The 15,258-nt window shown below is 43.8% G+C and overlaps 1 protein-coding gene across 1 annotated transcript in view; it reads left to right on the top strand.

The window, feature by feature from the left end:
- Window positions 1-15,258, top strand: part of LOC128691647 (glutamate receptor ionotropic, kainate 2) — a gene marked incomplete in the record, with an annotated part of 245,304 nt that overhangs the window by 9,902 nt on the left and 220,144 nt on the right.

The following is a 15,258-nucleotide window of genomic DNA, read 5'->3' as shown; positions in this document are numbered from 1 at the left end:
TCAGCACCAGGCAGGTGGTGACCAGAAGTATCAGTGTCAGGCAGGTGGTGGGCAGAAGCATTATCACCAGGCAGGTGGTGACCAAAAGTATCATCACCAGGCAGGTGGTGGCCAGAAGTATCAGTACCAGGCAGGTGGTGACCAGAAGCGGCAGCACAAGGCACGTGGTGACCAGAAGCAACAGTGTCAGGCAGGTGGTGGACAGAAGTATCAGCACCAGGCAGGTGGTGACCAGAAGTATCAGCACGAGGCAGGTGGTGACCAGAAGTATCAGCACCAGGCAGGTGGCGACCAGAAGTATCAGCACCAGGCAGGTGGTGACCAGAAGTATCAGCACGAGGCAGGTGGTGACCAGAAGTATCAGCACCAGGTAGGTGGTGGCCAGAAGTATCAGCACCAGGCAGGTGGTGACCAGAAGTATCAGCATGAGGCAGGTGGTGACCAGAAGTATCAGCACCAGGCAGGTGCTGACCAGAAGTATAAGCACCAGGCAGGTGGTGACCAGAAGTATCAGCACGAGGCAGGTGGTGACCAGAAGCAGCAGCACCAGGCAGGTGGTGACTAGATGCAGCAGCACCAGGCAGGTGGTAGCCAGAGGTATCACCACCAGGCAGGTGGTGAACAGAAGTATCAGCACCAGATAGGTGGTGACTAGAAGCATCAACAGCAGACAGATTGTGGCCAGAAACAGCAGCACTAGGCAGGTGGTTAACAGAAGCAGCAAAACCAGGCAGGTGGTGGCCAGAAGCAGCATCACCAGTCAGGTTGTGGCCAGAAGCATGATCATCAGGCAAGTGGTGGCCAGAAGCATGATCATCAGGCAGGTGGTGGCCAGATGCAGCAGCACGAGGCAGGTGGTGGCCAGATGCAGCAGCACGAGGCAGGTGGTGACCATAGGCAGCAGCACGAGGCAGGTGGTCACCAGAGGCAGCAACGTCAGGCAGGTGGTGACCAGAGGCAGCAGCACCAGGCAGGTGGTCACCAGAGGCAGCAGCACCAGGCAGGTGGTCACCAGAGGCAACAGCACCAGGCAGGTGGTGACCAGAGGCAGCAGCACCAGGCAGGTGGTGACCAGAGGCAGCAACACCAGGCAGGTGCTGACTAGAGGCAGCAGCATCAGGCAGGTAGTGACCAGAAGTATCAGCACCAGGCAGGTGGTGACCAGAAGTATCAGCATGAGGCAGGTGGTGACCAGAAGTATCAGCACCAGGCAGGTGGTGACCAGAGGCAGCAGCATCAGGCAGGTAGTGACCATAGGCAGCAGCACGAGGCAGGTGGTCACCAGAGGCAGCAACGTCAGGCAGGTGGTCACCAGAGGCACCAGCACCAGGCAGTATCACCAGGCAACTGCTGAAGCATCAACACCCACACTCAAGTTTGTGTAAACATCTCACTCAAGTTAAACTCGCTGTTACAGACAGGAGACAGAGAGAGAGAGAGAGAGAGAGAGAGAGAGAGAGAGAGAGAGAGAGAGAGAGAGAGAGAGAGAGAGCTTCAAGGAAGGTATTATTTTGCATTTTCTGTCCCACTCACTTTTACAACAGCTAGAAAAGGGTGAGATTATTATTATTATTATTATTATTATTATTATTATTATTATTATTATTATTATTATTATTAATTGAAAAATGCTGAACCATGTTTGTTCCAGGTTGTATAATTCTATTAACGGGAAAAATCGATCACGAGTATTCAGGTTTCGGTGAAAGCATTAATGTTTGGGTTCTCGGAATATGCACATTCGTTAGGTTCATCTTGACTTAACACGCTGGAGAAGTTATAAAGGAATGCCTTAATATATTTGCTTCCAGTCGAGATAGTGGTTATAATAATATAAATCTCATTAGTCTAACTGAGAGAGTAAACATGATAGAAAATAGTGATGTCTGGGAGATTTTGTGTATGTGGGCGTGAAGGAAAGACAGGCTGGGTGGATGAATTCCTAGATGGATGAAATGATGGAGAGGTTGTTGGCTTATGGGAGGGTGAATAGAAATATTTGGGTGTATTAATTGTTAAACTGATGGGGAATAGATGGAATGATTGGTGGACAGGTGAATGAATAATTGAACAGACAGATGAGTGACTCTTGAGTTGCATCGTAAATTCTCTTGAATCGATGGATGGAGTCTCACTCTCTCTCTCTCTCTCTCTCTCTCTCTCTCTCTCTCTCTCTCTCTCTCTCTCTCTCTCTCTCTCTCTCTCTCTCTCTCTCTCTCTCTCTCTCTTTCATTACTTCCAATAAGTAAGTAATTATAAAGAAACAAAGGCTCACGTGTCTTCGTCAGGCGAGGCCAATCAGCTTCCAACTGTGGCCCATCTCTTTTCCGTCTATGTGAAAATGTCTATTTCTCCTTACCAAGTCCCTTGAGTATCACGTACTAAGTGAACATATTTCCTCTCCGTTCGAGCTTCAAGTGAGGCCAGAGTTTACCCTCTTCAGTCCTTTATCTTAGCTTCTGTTTTACATCAGCTCTAGGGGTCAGTCGTGTTTGAAATGGAATATATACATACATACATACATACATACATATACATATATATATATATATATATATATATATATATATATATATATATATATATATCATATATATATCATATATATATATATATATATCAAATGAGAAATAAATTTTAGATAGGCAAATAAAAAATGACAAAGTTATATTTTAATTAAGACCAACCTCGACGCTTGACGAGGTCAAACGACATTTTTCAGAAGCTTAAATCATTTCGGAGTGAAAAGTAAAAAGATTTGAAGACAAGTGAACCTCATCAGATATGTCGTCGTAATTTATACTGTGAGACGCGATCCTCTGCTGCGATGAATGACATTTTCACAGAGTTTGCTATGACGAGTGGCCCCCTAGGAGCTTACTAGGGGGAATCGCTTCCTGGCAGGGGCTTGCTAGGAGGTATCGCTTTCTGTCAGGAACTTGCTAGGAGGAATAACTTACTGACCGTGCTAGAAGGAGTAACTTGTTGTTAGGAGCTTGCTAGGAGGAATAACTTACTGAGAAGAGCTTGCTAGGAGTAACTTCGTGTTGGAGCTTGCTAGGAGGAATAACTTACTGAGAAGAGCTTGCTAGGAGTAACTTCGTGTTGGAGCTTGCTAGGAGGAATAACTTCTTGTAAGGAGGAATGGCCTAATCAGAACAAGATTGCTAGGAGGAGTTGCCTCCTCAAAGAAGGTTGCTAGGAGGCATAACCTCCTCAGTTAGAAGATAGCTAGGAGGAATCACCTTTCTCAGAGTTTGCTAGGAGGAATGGTCTCCTCATCCAACTTGCTAGGAAAAATAGTGTTCTCACAGGAGATTTCTAGGAGGGTAAGAATAGGCACCGGACGTTGTTACGAGGGATGATTTCTTAAAATAAATAAAAAAATAAATAAATAAATAAATAATAATAATAATAATAATAATAATAATAATAATAATAATAATAATAATTATAATGATAATGGCAATTCTAACAATAATAATAATAATAATAATAGTAATAGTGATAATAATGATAGCTAATATATTAATAATAATAAAATAAAAATAATAAGAGTAATAATAATAATAATAATAATAATAATAATAATAAGAAGAAGAAGAAGAAGAAGAAGAAGAAGAACAATAATAATAAGAACATTAATAATAATAAATTTCACTCTTTCTAGCTGTGGCAAAAGTTAAGAGACACAAAATGTAGTATATTACCTTCTGTGAGTCTCTCTCTCTCTCTCTCTCTGTCTCTCTCTCTCTCTCTCTCTCTCTCTCTCTCTCTCTCTCTCTCTCTCTCTCTCTCTCTCTCTCTCTCTCTCTCTCTCTCTCTCTCTCTCTCTCTCTCCTGTCTGTAATAGCGAGCTTAACTTAAGTGTAATGTTTACACAAACTTGTGTGTGTGTGTGTGTGTGTGTGTGTGTGTGTGTGTGTGTGTGTGTGTGTGTGTGTGTGTGTGTGTGTGTGTGGACACTGCCGCTTCTGCTGCTGCTGTTGCTGCTACTGCTTGGTGGTATTGTCTCGGACCACCATCTGCCGGTACTGTTACCTCTTCTCAGCACCTGCCTGGAGCTGATGCTTCTGGCCACCACCTGCCTAGAGCTGATGCTTCTGGCCACCACCTGCCTGGAGCTGATGCTTCTGGCCACCACCTGCCTGGAGCTGATGCTTCTGTCCACCACCTGCCTGGTGCTAATGCTTCTGTCCACCACCTGCCTGGTGCTAATGCTTCTGGCCACCACCTGCCTGGTGCTGCTGCTTCTTCTGGCCACCACCTGCCTGGAGCTGATGCTTCTGGCCACCACCTGCCTGGTGCTAATGCTTCTGGCCACCACCTGCCTGGTGCTAATGTTCTGGCCACCACCTGCCTGGTGCTAATGCTTCTGGCCACCACCTGCCTGGAGCTGATGCTTCTGGCCACCACCTTCCTGGTGCTAATGCTTCTGGCCACCACCTGCCTGGAGCTGAAGCTTCTGGCCACCACCTGCCTGGTGCTAATGCCTCTGGCCACCACCTGCCTGGTGCTAATGCTTCTGGCCACCACCTGCCTGGTGCTAATGCTTCTGGCCACCACCTGCCTGGTGCTAATGCTTCTGGCCACCACCTGCCTGGTGCAAATGCTTCTGGCCACCACCTGCCTGAAGCTGATGCTTCTGGCCACCACCTGCCTGGTGCTAATGCTTCTGGCCACCACCTGCCTGGAGCTGATGCTTCTGGCCACCACCTGCCTGGTGCTAATGCTTCCGGCCACCACTTGCCTGGTGCTAATGCTTCTGGCCACCACCTGCCTGGAGCTGATGCTTCTGGCCACCACCTGCCTGGTGCTAATGCTTCTGGCCACCACCTGCCTGGTGCTAATGCTTCTGGCCACCACCTGCCTATAGCTGATGCTTCTGGCCACCACCTGCCTGGTGCTGCTGCTTCTTCTGGCCACCACCTGCTTGGTGCTAATGCTTCTGGCCACCACCTGCCTGGAGCTGATGCTTCTGGCCACCACCTGCCTGGTGCTAATGCTTCTGGCCACCACCTGCCTGGTGCTAATGCTTCTGGCCACCACCTGCCTGGAGCTGATGCTTCTGGCCACCACCTGCCTGGTGCTGCTGCTTCTTCTGGCCACCACCTGCCTGATGCTAATGCTTCTGGCCACCACCTGCCTGGTGCTGCTGCTTCTTCTGGCCACCTCCTGCCTGGTGCTAATGCTTCTGGCCACCACCTGCCTGGTGCTGCTGCTTCTTCTGGCCACCACCTGCCTGGTGTTAATGCTTCTGGCCACCACCTGCCTGGTGTTAATGCTTCTGGCCACCACCTGCCTGGTGCTAATGCTTCTGGCCACCACCTGCCTGGTGCTGCTGCTTCTTCTGGCCACCACCTGCCTGGTGTTAATGCTTCTGGCCACCACCTGCCTGGTGTTAATGCTTCTGGCCACCACCTGCCTGGTGCTAATGCTTCTGGCCACCACCTGCCCGGTGCTGCTGCTTCTTCTGGCCACCACCTGCCTGGTGTTAATGCTTCTGGCTACCACCTGCCTGGTGCTAATGCTTCTGGCCACCACCTGCCTGGTGCTGCTGCTTCTTCTGGCCACCACCTGCCTGGTGCTGCTGCTTCTTCTGGCCACCACCTGCCTGGTGCTAATACTTCTGGCCACCACCTGCCTGGTGCTGCTGCTTCTTCTGGCCACCACCTGCCTGGTGTTAATGCTTCTGGCCACCACCTGCCTGGTGCTAATGCTTCTGGCCACCACCTGCCTGGTGCTGCTGCTTTTTCTGGCCACCACCTGCCTGGTGCTGCTGCTTCTTCTGGCCACCACCTGCCTGGTGCTAATACTTCTGGCCACCACCTGCCTGGTGCTGCTGCTTCTTCTGGCCACCACCTGCCTGGTGTTAATGCTTCTGGCCACCACCTGCCTGGTGCTAATGCTTCTGGCCACCACCTGCCTGGTGTTAATGCTTCTGGCCACCACCTGCCTGGTGTTAATGCTTCTGGCCACCACCTGCCTGGTGCTAATGCTTCTGGCCACCACCTGCCTGGTGTTAATGCTTCTGGCCACCACCTGCCTGGTGCTAATGCTTCTGGCCACCACCTGCCTGGTGTTAATGCTTCTGGCCACCACCTGCCTGGTGCTAATGCTTCTGGCCACCACCTGCCTGGTGCTGCTGCTTCTTCTGGCCACCACCTGCCTGGTGCTGCTGCTTCTTCTGGCCACCACCTGCCTGGTGCTGCTGCTTCTTCTGGCCACCACTTTCAACTTTCTCTAGTGTATTTAATTAGGTTTTATTTACATTAATGACAACACGACAACCAGGTCATGAACCTCATGCAAAGATTAAACACATTTTCCTGCGAAAGTTTTCAGTGGGACAGTGTTTCGTTCTGTTAAATCTTGATAAAACTTTATACAGATTGAAATGTTTTCCCAGTTTTGGAAAATGTTTGTTTTCTTCAGTATTGTCTTCAAGACTCCATTTAGTTGCAAGAATATGTTCTGTTGTGAGTCTTGTATAAGACAGTGATAATAATGTTAGAACTAGTGCAGATCAATTTTTATTTCCCCTTGTAAACGTGAGAATATCATTCAACGCAGTTTTGCTTCTGTCATGTTAATGTGGAAGATGTTAAATTACCAGCATTATAATGATAATTTTCTGAAACGAGGAGACATAAACTCTAAGACTATTGAATCATCACTCTAGCACTCTACATAATTTTATTATGTTGAGCGAAACGTTGTTGTAATAAGAGCTTACGCTGTTACGCTGTTTCTTACATCTGTCTGGTCGTTACCTCTTGCTGTTTTTACGTCATTTTAAAATGTGGTTAGTTCCACACAAGTACACATATTGCATTCATACACTTCGTTACTTTATCAAACTGGGCGAAACGTCGTAACATTAAGAGCTTTCTGCTTTAGTGTATCTGTTGTTACGCTTCTCTTTTCGTTGCTTCCTCTATCTACGTAAATTACTGTGATGTTATTTTGAAATACATTGAATACATTTTAGACCTTGCAATATTTCCTGTTGCAAGTCATTTCAAGGGTTGATGTTTCGTCTATGAGGGAAAAGTTCCTAGCAACATTGGTCATTAGAACAATAAAGAAATTCCCAAGAGATGATATGAACGGTTATCTCATCCCTCGAGCAAGAAACACAGACCTAAAGACCAGTTGATGAAAGTGTGTATGAAACTAATGGAATTATAAAACAAATCAGCAAGAAAATGGAAGGGGAATAATGCTGGAGAACTGGAATGATGAACAACAAGGGTAACGTTCCTACCAGAGATATTGCCACTGAGTGGAACTCAACAAGTTGAATACACTGCCAGAGTTCTATAAGGTATGCACTGGCAGAGCTCTTCGAGAATACACTGCCAGAAATTTACGAGAATACACTGCCAGAGCTTTAAAAGATAAACACTGCCGGACTTACAACCAACAACAATTACCTTGTGAAAATACTGCCAGGAAGGAATCTTTAACTGTCTTTCTATCCCAGCTGGGCACATCACTCAATCAATCTTCACGTGCATGCACCCCAGGAAGATTAAAAACCTCCTTGCTCCAGGCAGATGTAATATACCTGCTCATGTCAGCATCCCAAGACTACAGCACAAACTTCTTTCTCCCTAGTCTACAGTATACCTCTTCTTTCCCGATCTGTTTCCCAGGATCACAGAGAACACACAACACACCCCTTACCTGCTGTATTCATCGCAAGAACACACAGCACTCTACTTACCCCCCCACCTCCCCCTCCCTGCATGCACACCGGGAAGCCGCAAGAAACTCTTTCCTTCCTCTGTGTGCACCTCAGAAACACACAACACCCCTTTTCCTCCCTGCCCCCCTAACTGCACCCCTGGAACACACAGCAGTTCTCGTCCTCCCTGTTTGTATTCCAGGAAGACTCAGAACACACTATCCTCTACTGTCTGTACCTCAGGAGCACACAACCAGTCCCCTCCTCTATCCCCACTGAATCTTCTTTTCTGGCTCCCAGCCACACAGAGAGGCAGTAGTAGTAGGGTTTCTCTTTCTCTCTCTCTCTCTCTCTCTCTCTCTCTCTCTCTCTCTCTCTCTCTCTCTCTCTCTCTCTCTCTCTCTCTCTCCAACCCAATGTCTCATTCTATTTGTTGCAGATGAGATTCAATTGCATGAACATGAATAGCAATATCTTACAATTCATACATGCAAGGATCTGTCAAGGAAGCATTCTGACAAGCTAGACAATATCAGGAAGATAAAATAAGAAATTGGCGAAAAAGAGAGAAAGAATAAAGAAATTGAGAAGGGGGGGGAGAGGAGAAAATGACAGAAAGGAGTAGTAGGAGAGAAGGGAAAGAGATGAATAGGTAAGAAAACACGGGAAAGGTAAACAACGGGAGACTTCATATCAAGGTAAATGTTCTCTCAAAAGCGAAAACTTCGATGCTGAGAAAATGTTAGATACGAGTTTTTTAACGGGAGAATTTTGTGCAGTGTTTAATTGAGTCTAATATTTGCAAAATGATTTTCCAGTTGACTTTCTCATACTACTGAACCTTCTGTTAAATTTGTGCATACAAGATCAGAGGACGTGGTGTTGCAGTGTTCTGTGAGTCTGTTGATAGACAAACACTGACCAATATTTTTGATCTCCTCTCCTTTTCATGTGATTGTTTCGTGTTGTTAAATCCTCGTGTACCTCAAATGGTCTTCTTGTTTGACTGTATCAAATTGTTCAAAATTTTCTCTTTCCTAACACCTCAAAGGTCTCTACGAGGTCTAGTAGTTTTTACTTTCTAATAATAGTAAGTAACTCAAAGATCTCCACGAGATCTATTAATTCTTACTTTCTAAAAAGAGTAAGTAAGGCTTTGTTTAGTGAAATGTGTAATAGGCTTAACAGACAGTAGTATTAATTTGAACAATAGTTAAGAGAGCGTATACCTTGTATGATCACACATATGTATATGTATAACATAACGTAAATTCAACCAAAGATAACCCAGTTAAGCCAATCTATGTGGCATATCTCCATTAGGGTCAGGATGAGAGCTTGTAGTCACCACTGTCTAACACTGTCTAACACCTTCAAGGTTGGAATAAGAACTTGTTCTCTTCGTTTCCCACCATCAGAGTCTGAATAAGAATCTGTTGTCGCCTTTTCCTAACATCATGAAGCTTTGAAGATCTTAGACTTTCTGCTTCTTAAGCTAGAAATAAGTTTTTTGAGTCTTTTTTCATAGTCTCTTTTTAGTGAAAGTTCTGGCTTTGTGGTCCTTGTCTTCACCCTCTCCAGTTTGTCTTCGTCTTTATAAAATCTGGGGACCAAAAGTGAACAGAATATTCAAGGTGGGTCTGACAAGGACGTCGAGGAGGAGGAGGAGGAGGAGGAGTAGGAAGAAGAGTAAAGAGAGGAAAGATGAGGGTGATGAAAAGGTGGGGAAAAGCAGAAGAAGAAGAGGAAAAACAGAAAGAGGAAGAGGAGGAGTAGGGAGAGAAGGAACAGCATGACTAGGACTAGTAGATGAAAAAAAGATGAGGATGAAAAAAATGGAGAAAAGCGGTAGTGCAAGAAAAGGAGCAGGAAGAGGAGGATAAAGAGGAAGAAGGAGGAAGGAATAAGAGGGGAGGAGGAGGAGGAGGAAGAGGTGGAGGAGGAGGAGGAGGAGGAGGAGGAGGAGGAGGAGGAGGAGAAGGAGGAGGAGAAGGAGGAGGAGAAGGAGGAGGAGGAGGAGGAGGAGGAGGAGGAGGAGGAAGAAGAAGAAGAAGCTTCATGTTCCACAATAGGATGCTGAGGAAGAAGAGATGAGAGAAGTGATGGCTCAGATGAGAGTGTGTGAGAAGCAAGCCAGATGTGGCCACCAGGCAAACAGGTGTGGCGGCACAAGTGTTTGTGTAAATGTGGTTAGTGCCGTTGTTAGTGGTAGTGGTAATGGTGGTAGTAGTGATAACAGTGGTGATGGTAGTGGTAATGGTAGCGATGGCGCTTCAAGTGGTATCTCTTGTGACAATGTTGTTCTTAGTAGCGATGTGGTGGTGGTTGTGGTGGTGGTGGTGGTAGTAGTGGGTGTTACAATGTTGTCAGTGGTGGTAGGGGTGGTAGCAATAGTAGGGATAGAAATGCTGTTGTTGTTGGTGGTGGTTAATGGGAGTATTTCTGAATGATAAATAACAGTTTATACTGTCAAGTTATCTGCTGAAAATCAGATAACTTGGTTCACACAGAAAAGCTCAGGATAGTGAAACAGAAGGCACTGTCCCCACCCTCTACTCTTTTTCCAGCCACACAGCCCACAGGAAAAATTAGATGAAGAATATAAACATGCTAACTTAAGATTCATGCACTGATAACAAGCACATAGAAGAGAGAAGCTTAAGACGATGTTTCGGTCCGTCTTGGACCATTTACAAAGATTCATTCATGGAGAGTAAACAGGAAAGAAGGAAACCGAATTCAGATTCAACACTTGCTGCTGTGGCAGATATTACTACTACTATTACTACGACTGTTACTACTATTTATTATACTAATACTACAACTCTGTGACTATTACTTTTTAGTTCAGGAAGAACTATCAGAGTACTCAGTATCATGTATTAACCCAAAATAAAAAAAAAAACATGATCACAATAACGTGGCTGGAACAATTCACTACAAATCAACAAATTGGAAGTGGAACCTAAACGACCCTCCAGTCAGTCTTCGGCTGTTTTCGTGACTTGATGATGGTCAAGGGAAAGCTGAAATAACCGAACTTGATCTCTAAGTTGTGGATTAGTTGTGAATTAACTCAGCCAATTTTTTTTCTTCTTCCTCTTTCACCATTGGCTTTTAACCTCTGGTTTTGGGTATTTATTTAACCAAAGAAGCACTTTTATTCGTTAGAGCAAAGGTGACGTTGATGTCTTTGCCAGGTATGCAACTCATGATTGTCTTTATTGCGAGACTTGTCGCCTGCATAGCAGGCTTTGTCAATCTCGGAACCATGGTTCGCGTCTCCCGTCCAATCCTTCTGTTTTTTCATAGTTACACAGGTACAAATATATTAATACCGACAGACTGTGGCAATAAGACACTTAAGTGCAAGCAAAACGTTTATTGTTAGAGATGTTTCGCCACTAGTGTCTTTGTTAAAGCCAATATTGGCGAAACGACTCCCTCAGTATCGCATTACAACAAATTATCATACACAGAGACACACGAGAATGTAGATTTTATGCTGTAGTGGTGAGATAGACCCCAATGCAAATAATTAACTTCGTCTGATTTTTGGGGATTATCCTTGGTAATTTACACACGTTACTTTGTAAGATAATTGTTAAAAATTAGACGCCTGTGCAACATCTGGTATTGGTAAAGCCACTTGAGGAGGTAAGTCATCTTTACAAGAAGGGCCGGAGATTAACCAACAGAGTAGAAGATGCGGAGAAATGTAGCAGTTGAGGGCGAGGTCATTTCTTCAACTACTGCAACAAACCACTCCAAAGCAAAAAAAAAAAAAACCCATATCAGACTGAGAAAGTCTGCTGCGCAGGTGGTGCGCATTTGTTTTAGCCCTCAAGAATCCTGGCTTGCATCTCAGGTGTGGGGGATCAGAATCTGCTATTGTGCACAGTATCGATGGTCTTCTGACAGTCCATGAATATGTAGTCCATCCCGCTCTCTCTATCCCCACTGAATTCCATCTGAATCTCATAGAATTCTATTAAGTTCCTGAGGCGGGATTTAGCGTCTCTGAACCTGTTATAGTGTTTCATAATGAAACTCCTTATATTCATTTATACTCAACATTGTGAAACTTGAAACTCCATATTTTTACGGGGTAAAAATACTCTTATTTGACCGTTCCTATTCACATCCTTCCCTCTAGAAATTCTTCTATTTATGCCCCCCTATTTAAGTCTCTTTTACGAGAGAAATCTTCCTATTTCTGTCGGCTGTTTTCCCTCACTTCTTATGAGATCGAGAAAACTTGTCACGTCCTGTACAACACTTTGAATTAATTGTGGTTATTACTGGGGACTCCGGCAGACTGTGATGACAGAAAGAGAGAGAGAGAGAGAGAGAGAGAGAGAGAGAGAGAGAGAGAGAGAGAGAGAGAGAGAGAGAGAGAGATTCAATGAGAGAAACCTTGTCCTATCTAACATTTCCACCATATAATACTTTAGTAATTTTCTTTAAATTATAAAAAGAATGGCGAAGAAAGGAACTTGCTTGTAAGAGTTTGGAATTACCTTGGCGGTGGGTACTTAGAATGGGAGCAGTATGCAAATGAGGTGACGTGTTCCGTGTGCGAAGAGCCTCGCGGGGGTCGCCCCTGCTGTGTACTTTATCCTCGGCAATTATTATTTTTTTAATATCTTGCCAACGAAGTCGGATTTATATAGAGAATCTGGCTTCTCCGAGGCTGTGGATCCCCCTCAACCCTCTTACTCCCCCTCAATTTCCTCTCACTCCCCCCCTCTCTCTCTCTCTCTCTCTCTCTCTCTTATATTGGCCCTGAAAGTAAGAAACCAAATGAAAATAAATAAAGTGAAATAAGCAGCGGCTTTTAATATATGTGGAGCTATGGTAACTAATACATTGAATAGAAGCGAGTTCCTTATATATATATATATATATATATATATATATATATATATATATATATATATATATATATATATATATATATATATATATATATATATAAATATATATATATATATATATATATATATATATATATATATATATATATATATATATATATATATATATATATATATATATATATATATAAGCAAGATCTACCTCTAGATGTAAGGCTTTAAGGAACAATACTAAGAGTTCTCCTTGAAGCTGTACGAATAATTTACTTCTAGCATCCTCTGTTTCATTCATATATAAAGATTTAATAATATGTACAATGGCACAAAAATATTAAAGAATATATTGATGGCACGGGGATATGATTATTAAAAAACAAAACGTAAAAAAGTGCAAGAGATACATTAAATAAATGCTGGAGTGTTTATCAGTTACTTTATTTCAAAAAGTTCATGCAGCTGCAGGATACAACAGGCATTACCCATCTAAGCTACAGCATTGAGACGCTGGAACTGAAAACTAGCTGTTCTGGAAGCCTGCCTTAGTTACTATGATCAACCTTTCTTTTTTTTCAGATTCTCTCAGGAACTTGGATGTATTCTTTCCCCGTGAGCCTAGAGTCTAAGAGTCTGGGAACGAACATGTAATAATGGACATATACACGGTATTGTTTAAAATTTTGGAGTTCCCCGAAATTGGCAGCTGTTTCTCCTTCATTCCTGCTGTACAGAATATAGGTATCTGCCAGAGTGGACGTGCATGTGTGGTCACACACCACCTGCTTGTCATATGTTCAAGTTTGTAAAGTAATTCCATTCAGACGCTTGATGCTTCCCTTGGATCTGCAAAGTTGGGGTGGCATGCAGGTGTTGAAAGCTTCGCTTGATGATATTAGCTTCTTCATGTCTCATGCCTTGCTATCTTTCCCTCGAACCCAGGGAAAACAAGACCATAATACTGGAACCAGTATACTGATGCAATGCTGCAAGATGCACCTGTGTTCGACGATGATAGGGGCGGCAATGCGAAGTGCAATACCAAATACGAATGATCTGAGGGTCGAGGAGTGTTCCTAGGGAGGAACTGGGAGCAACCAACTGAAAGAAATCTTCGCATGAGGAGCTTTGAGTGTTTCCAAGGGAGCTTTCTCCTACCCTGACGTACTCAAGTAATGTTGAAGCCTATGGTCTCCACTGTTGTTCTATCATCCAATTTGCCTAATAAACAGCCATAACCATTTCACATATAATTCAGTGAAAATCAGTCAGTACTTATGAAAAATAGCACATTTAATTCTTGTTAAATAACGCTAACTAAAATTATGCTGACAGATGATGTAGGATTTGCGAAATGCAGTATGAAGTTCTTCTAGCAAATTTATGTCAGAATGATAAGTTAAATTTGGTGAAAAATAAAAAAATATATAGCTTTATTAATTCTCAGCTACTACGTCGGAATTGCTAACATTGGAACCGCAATTATGGGAATGTTCTTAAGCGGAACCATTAACATCTGAATCACCACAGTCTGACCCACCACCATCTGAACCACCACCACCATCTGAACCACCACCACCATCTGAACCACCACTACTATCTGAGCCACCACCATCTGAACCACCACCATCTGAACCACCACCACTATCTGAGCCACCACCATCTGACCCACCACCACCATCTGAACCACCACCACCATCTGAACCACCACTATCTGAACCACCACCATCTGAACTACCACCATCTGACCCACCACCACCATCTGAACCACCACCATCTCAGCCATCGCTCCCGATACTATCACTACCACCACGACCACCACCACCACCTAATCCATCAACCACCACCACCACCACCACCACCACCACCACCACCACCTAATCCATCAACCACCACCACCACCCGCTCCATCAAACACTACAGTGTCTGACTAAGTAATAACATGGTTTAATTAAACCTGTCATGATAGCAGTTGTAATCCACCACAGTCACATCTATCACTGTAGTGTCACTGCGAGACAGCTATCACTTCAAAAACATTAATAATTCCATTTGAAATGTTCTCTTACACTTCAAAATGGGACAAATACACTATGCAGATGGCAGAAATACACTTCATTCTTAAAAGTAAATTAGAAAACTACTAACTATGGCACTTCATATAAAACTAATACACTTCATGAGAAAATAATACAGTTCAAAGTGGAATTAAAACATGCTTCAAAATCAAATATGCTTCAAAATCAAAATTGAATAATACACTTGTAAAGACAAAGGATACACTAATGAGAAGCAAATTCACTACAGAGACAAATACACTTAAAACAAAGTTTTTTTTTTTTGTATCAAAATGATAGTAATACACTTCGAAATGAAATTAATACACTTCAAAATGGAACAAATACACTTCAAAATTAAGCCAATACGCTTCAAAATGGAACTCACAGACTGAAGGATGGGCAAACACACCTGAAGGATGATCTGTTACACTCAAGGAGTCAGTACACTCCTGAGAGAGATCTTCCATTTGCTCAGATAGGTCAATATTTATGTGTGTGTGTGTGTGTGTGTGTGTGTGTGTGTGTGTGTGTGTGTGTGTGTGTGTGAGTGTGTGTGTGTGTGTGTGTGTGTGTGTGTGTGTGTGTGTGTGTGTGTGTGTGTGTGTGTGTGTGTGTGTGTGTGTGTGTGTGTGTGTGT

The sequence above is a fragment of the Cherax quadricarinatus genome, chromosome 26, assembly GCF_038502225.1.
Source record: "Cherax quadricarinatus isolate ZL_2023a chromosome 26, ASM3850222v1, whole genome shotgun sequence".
Lineage (NCBI taxonomy): Eukaryota > Metazoa > Arthropoda > Malacostraca > Decapoda > Parastacidae > Cherax > Cherax quadricarinatus.
Note: the sequence above shows the minus strand (reverse complement) of the source record. Positions and strands in the feature narration are given on the sequence as shown.